The sequence below is a fragment of the Pyrus communis genome, chromosome 3, assembly GCF_963583255.1.
Source record: "Pyrus communis chromosome 3, drPyrComm1.1, whole genome shotgun sequence".
Classification (NCBI taxonomy): domain Eukaryota; kingdom Viridiplantae; phylum Streptophyta; class Magnoliopsida; order Rosales; family Rosaceae; genus Pyrus; species Pyrus communis.
The window spans coordinates 15,691,217-15,703,340 of record NC_084805.1 but is presented as its reverse complement, the minus strand read 5'-3'; positions in this window follow the sequence as shown (position 1 = coordinate 15,703,340).

The following is a 12,124-nucleotide window of genomic DNA, read 5'->3' as shown; positions in this document are numbered from 1 at the left end:
GAGATGGGAATATACATATAAGGCTTACAAGATCCACTCCCCTGAGCAATGTGGGATGTTACAATCCACCTCTCTTAGGGACCTAACATCCTCATCGGCACACCTCCGGCCAGGGATTGGCTTGTGCTAGTATTGATTGATGAGATATGGATGAGTTGTATAGGTCACCATAGGTGACTCTAACTTGCGTGTTAGTATGGGTTATTAAGCATATGAGTAATTATATTACTATTGAGATGTTGAGTTGTGGTATACTTCTAGATTTACTGTTAGTATACTTTTGATTTCATACTTATACGTAGTATGATTTTGGAAACTATACAGGTTTTACGGCGAGGGGTTACTACCTTTGATAATTGAAATGATTTTGAAAATCTTTGTGTTGGTCACTCACACTTTATGGCTTCGTCACCTTTCTGGTGTCAGCCAGCACAGCTCGATTCGGAGTTCTAGTGGACATTCTGGGTCGGGGTATGTCAATTTTGGCCTGAAGTCCAAATAATTAATTCAATTATAATTGCAGACCCTGAAGATCTATTTGCAAGTTTTTTGTTGCATATTTTTGTATATCTATTTGTGTTTGTCTGCAAGCATATATGAACCTGAAGTTCATAATTCTTTCTAAACCTGAAATTTCTAGAAACATGCCTTATTTGAAAACTTGAAGTTTTCTTTAAAAACATCACCCATGAAAACCTAAAGCCTTTTTCATGTAACATTAAACCAATAAATGTTTATTAGAACATGAATGGATTGATTTTTTTTTTCATCTACTCTTATGTGAATGGATTGATTTTTTTTCCATTACACTAACCACATTCTTGTCCATTTATTTTGTGATAGGGACATGTCGAATTTGAACAAACTCGACTTCACTGCTTTAGATGTCTCTGGAAGAAACTACCTCAAGTGGGTCCAAGATGTAAAGCTTCACCTCACTGCAAAGAATTTGTGTCCCGCCATTGAAGATGAGACGGACAACCTGGTTGGCAAAGTTGAGAAAGCTACTACAATGATCTTCATCTGAAGGCACATTCATGATGCACTGCAAACCGAGTACCTTGCTGAGGAAGATCCACGAGCATTTTGGGTTGCTTTGGCTAATCGCTTCGATCAACAAAATGACATCTTCTTGCCTGAAGCAAGACATGACTGGTAGCATATGCGCTTCCAAGACTTTTAGTCTGTGAATGAATATAATTCTGAAGTTTGTTGAATCCGATCACTTCTTAAGTTTTGCAATGAGAACTTAATTGAAGAGGATCTCTTGGAGAAGACCAATTCGACCTTCTCTGCCACCAATATTGTTCAGCAGCAACAATATAGGGCTCAAAAGTTTACTAAGTTTTTTATTTGATCTTTGTTTTACTCTCGCTAAAAAGCAGAATCAGCTGTTTATGAAAAATCATCATGCTCAACCTACTTGGGTAACTATTGTGCTTGAAGCACACTATAGCATAAACCAACGCCCAAAACGCCAACATAGGTGTGGTAAGGGCGGCCAGAAGCCACCCTGTCAAGGTCAACAGAGTCAAGGCCCATCTAAGGGAGAAAACTAAGCCCAGAAGCGTTCTAACCTCGCTCCCAAGACCCCAAACTTCAAGAATAAGGGCAAAACACCTGATACCATGGATGCAAACATGTGTTACCGTCGTGGTTTAGAGGACCATTGGTCCTGTGTTTGCAGTGCTCCCCAGAAGGTTATAGTTGAATACCATTCTCATTGTAAGAAGTTTAATCAAATTTTGTGCAAGTGGATGAACTGAAAGTACCAAGATGAAGCTTTCTAACTTTCAAGAGGCCGTTACCCCTATGAAAGATTAGAATCTTAGACAAGAACTATTAGATCTAGCATTCGTGTCATGTTTCCCATGTTCATGTCGTTTTTGTGTCATACCCGATATCTTAACGGGTTGTGTCGTGTAACATCCGTTAAAATAAACGGACAAAATGAACTGACTTGAAATCGACCCGATAATATTAACAGGTAATATGACCTGACCCGTTACTCATTACCCGTTAAGGAAAATATATTTTAAACCAATAAATAATCAAATGAAAAACATAATACTAAATAAGTATATAAATACCATATTATCATATTCAAAACATAAAAACGCATTTGTCTTTCAAGTATTACATATTTACATACCCAAAATAAGAGCATACTAAATAAAAAAATAAAAAAAAATAAAAAAACATTAAAACATTACAAAATATCAAATGTTCCAAAGATTTGCAAAATTAAGGGAATTATGTTTCAAGGTTTGGAACCCTGCACATTTTCTTACAATCAAACTCTTCAATTTTCATTAATTACCATGGGAAACAGTATTGGAACTTTGGCTTGATATATTATCTTCAAGAGTTATATTGATGATATTTTTAGTGAGGCTTTCTACATTAGCATTCTCTTCTCATTTATCCTATTGCTATTGTTTAAGTAAAGTCTTTAATAGTTTTTCATTAATGTAGAAGTGTGAAAAATACAGAAAAAATATATAAACGCTCATAATGACAAGCTTTACAACTTTTGTGAAGGGCTTAACTTTGAAATGTGCCACTATAATCATATAAATCATAGATCAAAATGTAACCGTCGATTGTTGTTTACATTTATACTTCATTTTTCTCACCAAATTTTGTTTTTGATTTTTTTTTTTTTTTTTTTTGAAATCATGATCTATTAGAGGATACAAGAAGATGAACAGTTTGGATCGTTGATATTATGTTCAGAGTTTTACCGTTAGTGAAAATATTGCTTGATGTTTATAAAGTATGTACAAACTATATAACATCGACTCATATTTCAATTAACTGTAAATATCGGGATGTGATATCAAAGATCCGAACCATTCATCTTCCTACATCCCCCAGAAGATCATGTTTTCAAAAAAGAAATTTTTTAAAATGAAATTCAATATAAAGAATAAAGCCTAAACGACAATCGACGGTTAAATACAAATTTAAGGTTTATGGATTATGGATTATAGTGTTGGATTTTGAAGTTGACCACTTCACGAAAGCTGTAAAGCTTGTCATTATGAGTGATTGTGTGTGTGTATATATATATATATATATATATTTTTTTTTACATTTCATACACTTCTACAATAATTATTATTAATTTTATTACTTTTACACTCAAATAAAAAACACTATTCATGACAGTTTGGAGGGTGTTAAAAATCTAAACGATAATGTAAGTATAACCATTGTTTACTCGTGGAGGAATGATGAATCACGAGTGTTTATATTTTCTTTCACATTTTTCATACTCGTATGGATGTCTTATTGTCTATACTAATACTGTACTAGTTGATTTTAATTTTGGACAACAACATGTTAAGTAAAATTGATCCCATTAATGATAATAAGAAACTCTCATAATAAAAATAAATAAATGAATAAAACTTAATTTTTTTAACTTATATAGAATAATAATACAAAAATACATATATTTAATATAGAATATACCAATATATACAATATGGCTATTGTACTTTATAATAAATTTTTTAGTAATTAAACTTTAAAATTATAATTTATTTTTCTTAACGGGTTGAAATGGGTTACCCACGTGTATACCCGTTAAGAACCCATTATTAACGGGTCACCCGATAATGACCCGATTAGTTATCGTGTTGACCTGAAACCTATTATTTTCGTGTCATGTCATGGTGTTGTGTAAGAAACTGCCGGGTCTATGAAATATTTTTAGTTGAATTTTATACCCCTAGGCCGAATTCAACTAAGTGGCCGAACCCCCTTGTTTTTGGTTTAAGTTTGAACAATTTTTCTTTATGTTTGGATTATTTGTTGGTGATTTGTTTTTGGATATTAAGTTTTTTTTAATTACCGTCCTTGAATACTTAAATTATTTTGAATGGATATTTGTTTTTAGAACTTTTATGCATGTGATCGATTCAAATTAATTTTTATTTGTAGGTATGACTAGTGGGAAAGTTAGTTGTCTGGCATATAGTGTAACCACGCCAACCATTTTGGGTGAATGCATCTATTTCACTAACTTTGTACCTAAGAATGCACTTATGATAACCCTCTCAGGCCCATCCAACCTAATCGAAGGATACAGTAAGGCACTTATAATGTTGACCAATGGTACAATCTTGACCATTGATGAGGCACTTTAGTCTCCACGTTCTGGAAGAACGTTGTTGAGTTTCAAGGACATTCGAGACAATAATTACCAAGTTGAAACCTATGTAGAAAATGAAGTTGAATTACTTCCTATGAAGATGGCCATAAGTGTATTCTAGAGAAGATGAAGTGTATCCCAAGTGTTCTGTATACTATAACCATACGCCTTATAGAGAGCCACTTTGGCATGATCATTTGGAACATGCTGGACAAACAGCGATGTTCCGTATCCTCAAATCTTCACACGGGCATCCACTAACCCCGAAGTTGAGGTTCAATTCAAGGAATCGCATGTCAAACCTGCTATATGGGAAAACTTATTATTAAGTCTTTTTATCACGAGATTCTCTCGAATCCTTTTACTTTTCTATAAAGGATTCAGGGGGACATTTGTGGATGGATTCACCCTCTTTGCGAACATTTAGATATTTTATGGTATTAGTTGACGCTTCCAAACGTTGGTCACACGTGTGCTTGTTGCCCACAAGGAACTGCATTCTCCAAACTGTTAGCTCAAGTCATCAAGCTCAGAGCCCACCACCTTGATTATTCGATCAAATCTATTCGATTGGATAATGCTGGAGAATTCACATCTAAAACTTTTGATGACGATTGTATATCAGTTGGGGTTGAAGTTGAGGCATCCTGTACTCCATCTTAACACCCAGAACGGCTTGGCAGAGGCATTCATTAAGTGTTTACAAATGATTGCTCGGTTGTTGGTTATACATACCAAGCTCCCAATCGTTGCTTAGGGCCATCCAATATTGCACCCAGCCATGTTGGTTCGCCTGAGGCCTGTTGCAACCCAGCCATATAATGCCCTTCAGATGGTTACCGGATACGAACCCGACATATCGCATCTGCGCGTTTTAGGTTGTGCGTTCTATGTGCAGATGTCGCCACCTTTACGTACAAAAATAAGGCATCAACGAATGATAGGAATCTATGTCAGATATGATTCTCCTTCAATTATTCGTTAATTGCAATCTTTGACAGGTGATTTTTTTACCGCTCATTTCGCAAATTGTCACTTCTATAAGACAATCTTCTCATCGTTAAGAGGAGATAAGAACATCACTGTTCATGAAGAACGACATGAATTATCATGGATGACTCCTACTTTGTCCTTTTAGATTCTCGTACCACTCCGTCTGAAACTAAATTGCAGAGCATATTAGATCTTCAGAGCGTAGCTCGGATCACGCCATATACTTTCACAGATCTAGTGCAAGTGACAAGATCACATATTCCAGCTACAAATATGCCTGCAAAGATGGATGTACCAAATGTATGATGGACTTCCCTCCTGGAGGCCCGGGACACCAACTTGGCCGATCTATATACATTAGCGGCTACCTAATCCTTTGCCCCAATACAAAAGCATGGCAGACTTCTTGGTTCAAAGGATTTACACCCTCAGAAAAGGAAATCAACGACATAAGCTGTTGAGCCTATCGTGAATTCAATTGTCGCATACTCATTCTATCCAACTCATGAGGAAATTCTAGATTATGGAAGCGTCCTTAAAGAAACAAATCCACATCCCGAGAATCGAGAGATTTTGATCCATTATACTAGCTTGGATGATGTTTGGTGTAGAAATGAGATGATTATCCACGATGCATTATCATATGCAGTAGCTACTGAGATTATGTTGAGCGATGACATTGAACCTCGTTCCGTTGATGAATGTCGATGTAGAACTGATTGGTCAAACTAGAAACAAGCAATCCAAGTCAAACTCAATTCGCTTGTGAAACATAAGGTGTTTAGACCTGTATCTCCTACCCCTTCACATGTGAAGCCCGTTGTTACAAGTGAGTTTTCGTTCGGAAGCGTAATGAAAAGAATGAAATTGTGCGTTACAAAGCTCGTCTTAATGCACAAGGCTTCTCATAACGCCCCAGGATTGACTATGATAAAACTTATTCATCCGTTATAGATGTGCTTACTTTTGCTAACTTATCAGTTTGGTAGTTTCTGACAAACTGAATATGCAACTAATGGACGTTGTAACTGAGTATCTTTATGAGGATCTTGATACGAAAATTTCTATGAAAGTTCCCAAAGGACTTACATTGACTGGATCAAATATTTCCAAACCCCAGAACATGTTCGCAATTCGATTGAGGCGTTCACTCTACGGTTTAAAGCATTATGGAATAATGTGGTATAACCATCTTAGTGAGTATTTGACTAGTTAGGGATATGTGAACAACGAACTATGCCCTTGCGTGTTCATTAAGAAGTCACATTCCAATTTTACAATTGTTGTAGTTTATGTCGTTCGTGGAGAAATGAGATGATTATCCACGATGCTTTATCATATGCAGTAGCTATTGAGATCATGTTGAGCGATGACATTGAACTTCGTTTCGTTGATAATGTCGACGTAGAACTGATTGGTTAAACTAGAAACAAGCAATCCAAGTCGAACTCAATTCACTTGTGAAACATAAGGTGTTTGGAACTCCATCTCCTACTCCTTCACATGTGAAGCTCATTGCTACAAGTGAGTTTTCTTTTGGAAGCGTAATGAAAATAATGAAATTGTGCTTTACAATGATCATCTTATTGCACAAGGCTTCTCATAATGCCTCGGGATTGACTATGACAAAACTTATTCACCCGTTATAGATGTGGTTATTTTTCGCTACCTTATCAGTTTGGTAGTTTCTGAAAAACTGAGTATGCAGCTGATGGATGTTGTAATTGCGTGTCTCTATGGGGAGTTTGGTACAGAAATTTATATGAAAGTTCCCAAAGGACTTACATTGACTGGATCAAATATTTCCAAACCCCAGAACACGCTCTCAATTCGACTGAGGCGTTTACTCTACGGTTTAAAGCAATATGGAATAATGTTGTATAACTGTCTTAGTGAGTATTTGACTAGTCAGGGATACGTGAGCAATGAACTATGCCTTTGTGTGTTCATTAAAATGTCACATTCCAATTTTGCGATTGTTGTAGTTTATGTCAATGACATGAACTTCATCGGAACTCTTGAAGAGCTCAAGAGAACTGCCGTGCACTTGAAGTTGGAGTTTAAGATGAAAGATCCAAGAAAGATTCGATACTATCTCAGTCTCGAGATAGAGCACCGTTCAGATGAAATCTTACTACATCAATCGAACTACAACCAAAAGGTGTTGCGCCGCTTTAATGAAAATAAAGTGAAGCCTTCGAGTACTCTTATGGTCGTTTGATCGCTAGATAAAAAAACGAGATCCTTTCCATTCGAAAAAGGTTGATGAAGAGATTTTGGAACCCAAAGTTCCTTATCTAAGTGCGATAGGCGCTTTATCGTACTTAGCTTAATGCACTAGACTTGATATCTTCTTGCTGTTAATCTTTTGGTAAGATACAGTAATGCACCAACATGTATGCATTGGACTAGTGTTAAAGACATGTTTCTTTACCATAAGGGTACTACGATTCTGGACCCATTTTATCCCTACGGATCCTTGAGTGATGCCACACCCCCTTATCTCGAGTCGATTCTTGCCTTATTGGTTATGCCGACGCATGTTACTTATCTGATCCGCACAAGGCTCATTCTTAAACGGGTTACGTCTTTACCGTTAGAGGCACCACAATATCTTCGAGGTCAACTAAAGAGACCTTAGTTACCACTTTGTCTAATCATGCTAAAATACTCACCTTACACAAGGGCCGGTCTTGAGTTTTTAGGTGCCCAATGCTAAAGCTCAAAATATGCTATTTTAATATGGAAACATATGTTTAAAAAAAATATTTAACGAGGGCTGGAACGTAGTCAAAGCTGGGAAGCTAGGCCCTTATGCCCAAATTATATTACTTGAGAAAATATACAATTGGGGGGACATAGTACCTAAACCCCAACAATCAAAAGTACAATCATATGCAACCACTCCTAGAAAAGCTCCTTGAAATTTCAACCTTTAAGAAATTGTCTTATGGCATTTTTTGAAGCAAAATCATCAATTATATCATCATACTCCAAGTCTTCAATCTCATCCTTATCAATGCTTAAGATTGCTAATCCATTAGCCTATCTTGAGTCATAGTGGTCCGCAAGTAAGATTTTAATAATTTCAATTTTGAAAAACTTCTTTCTGCAGATGTCATGGTCACAGGTACAGTTGTATACAATAAGCAATCAAGACATTAGTACACATGCCAGTTTCTTATACAAAGTTTGCTATTTCCATGGATGTCCAAGGGTTATTAGAGAGAAAGGCTTCTTCAGGTAACATCATTTGCAAAACTTGTAATTCGGAATATAAGTCAACTCCATCTACATCCATGGTATTTCCATGTTTCAAATGTGCTTCAAGATTTATACAATTTTCTTTTAGCTTTTGATCATCTAATGAAATTAACTTCGGTACATCAAACAAGAAGCCAAAAATAGATTCAAAAGCCTTTAACTGTTCAAACCTATGTTTCAGTTAAGAAAGAGCAATATCCACTATAACAAGAAAATAATCTGTTCTAATTAATTCTTCAGTAGACTGTTGTTCCCTCCCATTACCATCAACTTCATCATGATGTCTTTTTCTAGGTCTATGATGTTTAGTTTGAAAAATAGGGTCAATTTCTGAATCAAGTGCAATTTCTTTAGCATCACTCATGACAGAAGAAAAATCAGTTTCTCTGTAGTTTTCAAAAAAAATGTAACAAGTGCTTCCAATGACACACCCCGACCGAGATCAGGGTATGCTGGCCGTCACGTGGAAGTGACGTAACCATGTGCACAGTGCGGAAGCTAAAAAAATAATAATAAAAGTACGAATAAATAAAAACCCAGCTATACACAAAGTAAATAACATACATGTGCAAGCGTAAGTGTGAAAAACAAAGCTCAGAGCACGAAAGACCTAGTGCAATCCGGGAGAAACAACACTAAATAAACACACCCAAGGGTGGTTCTACACTGGTGATAATTTGTCAGATAAGCCAGGAAAATCCTCTAGGGAGCCACCAAAAGTGCTAGCCCAACTAGAACCTGGAGGGGCGCAAAACAGAAAGCGTGAGTGGGCAAAACCAAAGCTTTTCAAAAACCATTTCATAAACAAAGTTCTAACCCCTCGCCGTTAAACCTGTATACTTCCCAGAAAAATAGGATATACATATATATAAATCATGCTCAGAAATATGCCATGCCAAATGCCTCGAAATAAAATGCAAATACTCAGGTAATGCCAAACAATGTTATGTAATCTACCAGCTGGAGTCACCTAACGTGACCTGTACGGCTGAATCTAGAGCTCAAATCTCCAACTCACTAGCTATACCTGCACATGAGTCGGAACCACCTAAAGTGGTTTGTACGATAGGACTGGGTGTATAATAAGTATGCTCAAGTGCTACGATCACGTGACAACTGGGCGAATAATCGCGGGTCACCTACGAGTCGGAACCACCTAAAGTGGTCTGTACGACAGGACTGTGCACCTAACTTGGATCCAAGATGAGCGTGTGGTGCGGGAAGGGAACATCATGTGAAGGACTGTGCCCAACTCTGGGCGGGAGCACTAACACCGAGGGTGCAGGTTATGAGCTCTCTATGCATCTCGAATCACTTCTAAACATAAACATAAACCATAACTTACTTGGCACTTACCTGTGCGTCCGCAGCACTAACATACCCTTGATCTCGAGCTTGGATTATTTCTTGAGTTTTCTCATCAGCTGCCTGAGCTTCAAGCACCCGATCAACTAAAATTGGCCTAACTTGAAAATTAGCAAGTAAAGCCACCTCTCGATCTTCTGCCTCCAACCTCACTCTCATGGATCTTAAGTCTGCCAGAAGAGGAACGCGACTAGTGTACAACGCATTGATACGACCCTGAGACTTCCTGCTAAGTGCATCAACTACCACAATTGCACGACCAGGGTGATAATCAATCGTGCAGTCATAATCACTAAGCAGTTCCAACCACCTCCGCTGACGAAGATTAAGATCCCTCTGCGTAAAAAGATATTGAAGACTCTTATGATCCATAAAGATCTTGCATTTCTCTCCATAAAGGTAATGTCTCCACAACTTCAACACAAAAATAATGGCGGCTAACTCCAAATCATGCGTAGGGTAATTCAACTTATGAGGTTTCAATTGCCGTGAAGCATAAGCAATTACCCTACCATGCTGCATCAACACACCTCCCAGACCATTCAAAGAAGCATCACTATAGACCTCGAAATTACCACTATCGTCCGGGAGCGCCAAACCAGATGCATGAGTGAGACAATACTTCAACTGCTGGAAACTTTGCTCACACTTATCATCCCACTCAAATTTAACATCTTTCCTCGTTAACCTTGTTAATGGTAAAGCAATCATAGAAAAATCTTTAACAAACCGTCGATAATACCCTGCTAAACCAAGGAAACTCCTCACCTCAGTGACGGTTCGCGGTTGCTCCCACTTCTCCACAGCTGCCACCTTTTGAGGATCCACCAAGATACCCTGAGCTGAAATGACGTGCCCCAAAAATGCAACTTGGTCTAACCAAAACTGGCACTTGCTAAACTTAGCATACAATTGGTGTTCCCTCAACCTTTTTAACACCAAAGTAAGATGTCGAACATGCTCCGATTTAGATTTAGAGTACACCAGAATGTCGTCGATGAAGACAATAACAAACCTATCCAAATATGGCTGGAATACTCGGTTCATCAAATCCATAAAAGCAGCTGGTGCATTCGTCAATCCAAATGGCATAACCAGAAACTCGTAATGACCATAACGAGTCCTGAAAGTCGTCTTAGGAACATCATCCCTACTAATCTTTAGCTGATAATATCCAGATCTTAAGTCAATCTTGGAGAATACATAAGCACCTTGAAGCTGATCAAGTAAATCATCAATACGCGGCAACAGATAACGGTTCTTAATCGTTACTCGATTCAATTGCCGGCAATCAATACATAGCCTCAAAGTTCCGTCTTTCTTTCTCACAAACAACACTAGAGCTCCACAAGGTGAAGTACTAGGCTGAATAAAACCTTATCCACTAATTCCTGCAACTGAACTTTCAATTCCCTCAACTCAGCAGGAGCCATACGATAGGGAGTCAAAGATATAGGATTTGTACCTGGAAGCAAATCAATGGTGAACTCCATGTCTCGGTCTGGCGGCAAACCAAGTAAATCCTTAGGGAAAACATCAGGAAAATGTCTGACTACCCTTACATCCTTCACACTACTAGGAGCAACATCATCCAACATTACATGAGCTAAGTACCCCTGACAACCTTTAGATAACAACCTTTCCGCTCGCATAGCAGAAATAACGTCATGTCTCACCCCAATCTGCTCGCCCACAAAAGTAACCACAGGTAATCCAGGACGATGGAAAGTAACTATTTTATCGTAACAATCAATATTGGCACGATTGAAATGCAACCAATTCGTGCCCAGAATCACATCAAAGTCAACAATATCCAACGAGATAAGATCAGCTGGCATAATAACATCCTCCACCATCACTGGACATCCTGGGTACACATAATCAACAATACATCTCTCCCTTCTAGGCATAGCAAACTCTAAATCATACCCTAGAGGTGTAGGGTGAGGTTGCGTCACTTGAGCAAATGTATGAGAAATCACAGAATGTGTAGCACCACAGTAAATTAATACTCTAGCAAAATAACCAAGGATATTTAACGTACCCATGATCAAGTCTGGATTGTTTTGAGCGTCCTGCAGAGAGACGTTGTGAATACGCCCCTGGGTTTGCTGCCGTCATTCATCAAACCATCTCAGCCATTCACTCAAACACCCTAAACTACAACCTTGCAGCCACATAAAACATTTCCCATTCTATGCCGTGTATATTCATTCCAATATTTCCAGCATTTTCTTCATCATTGCAGCCACATTCTTCCATTCCCACTTCAATCATTCACCCTAGTTGGCAGCCACATGCTTTCCCAAACAAATAATTCAGCCACATGCACCCAAACACACC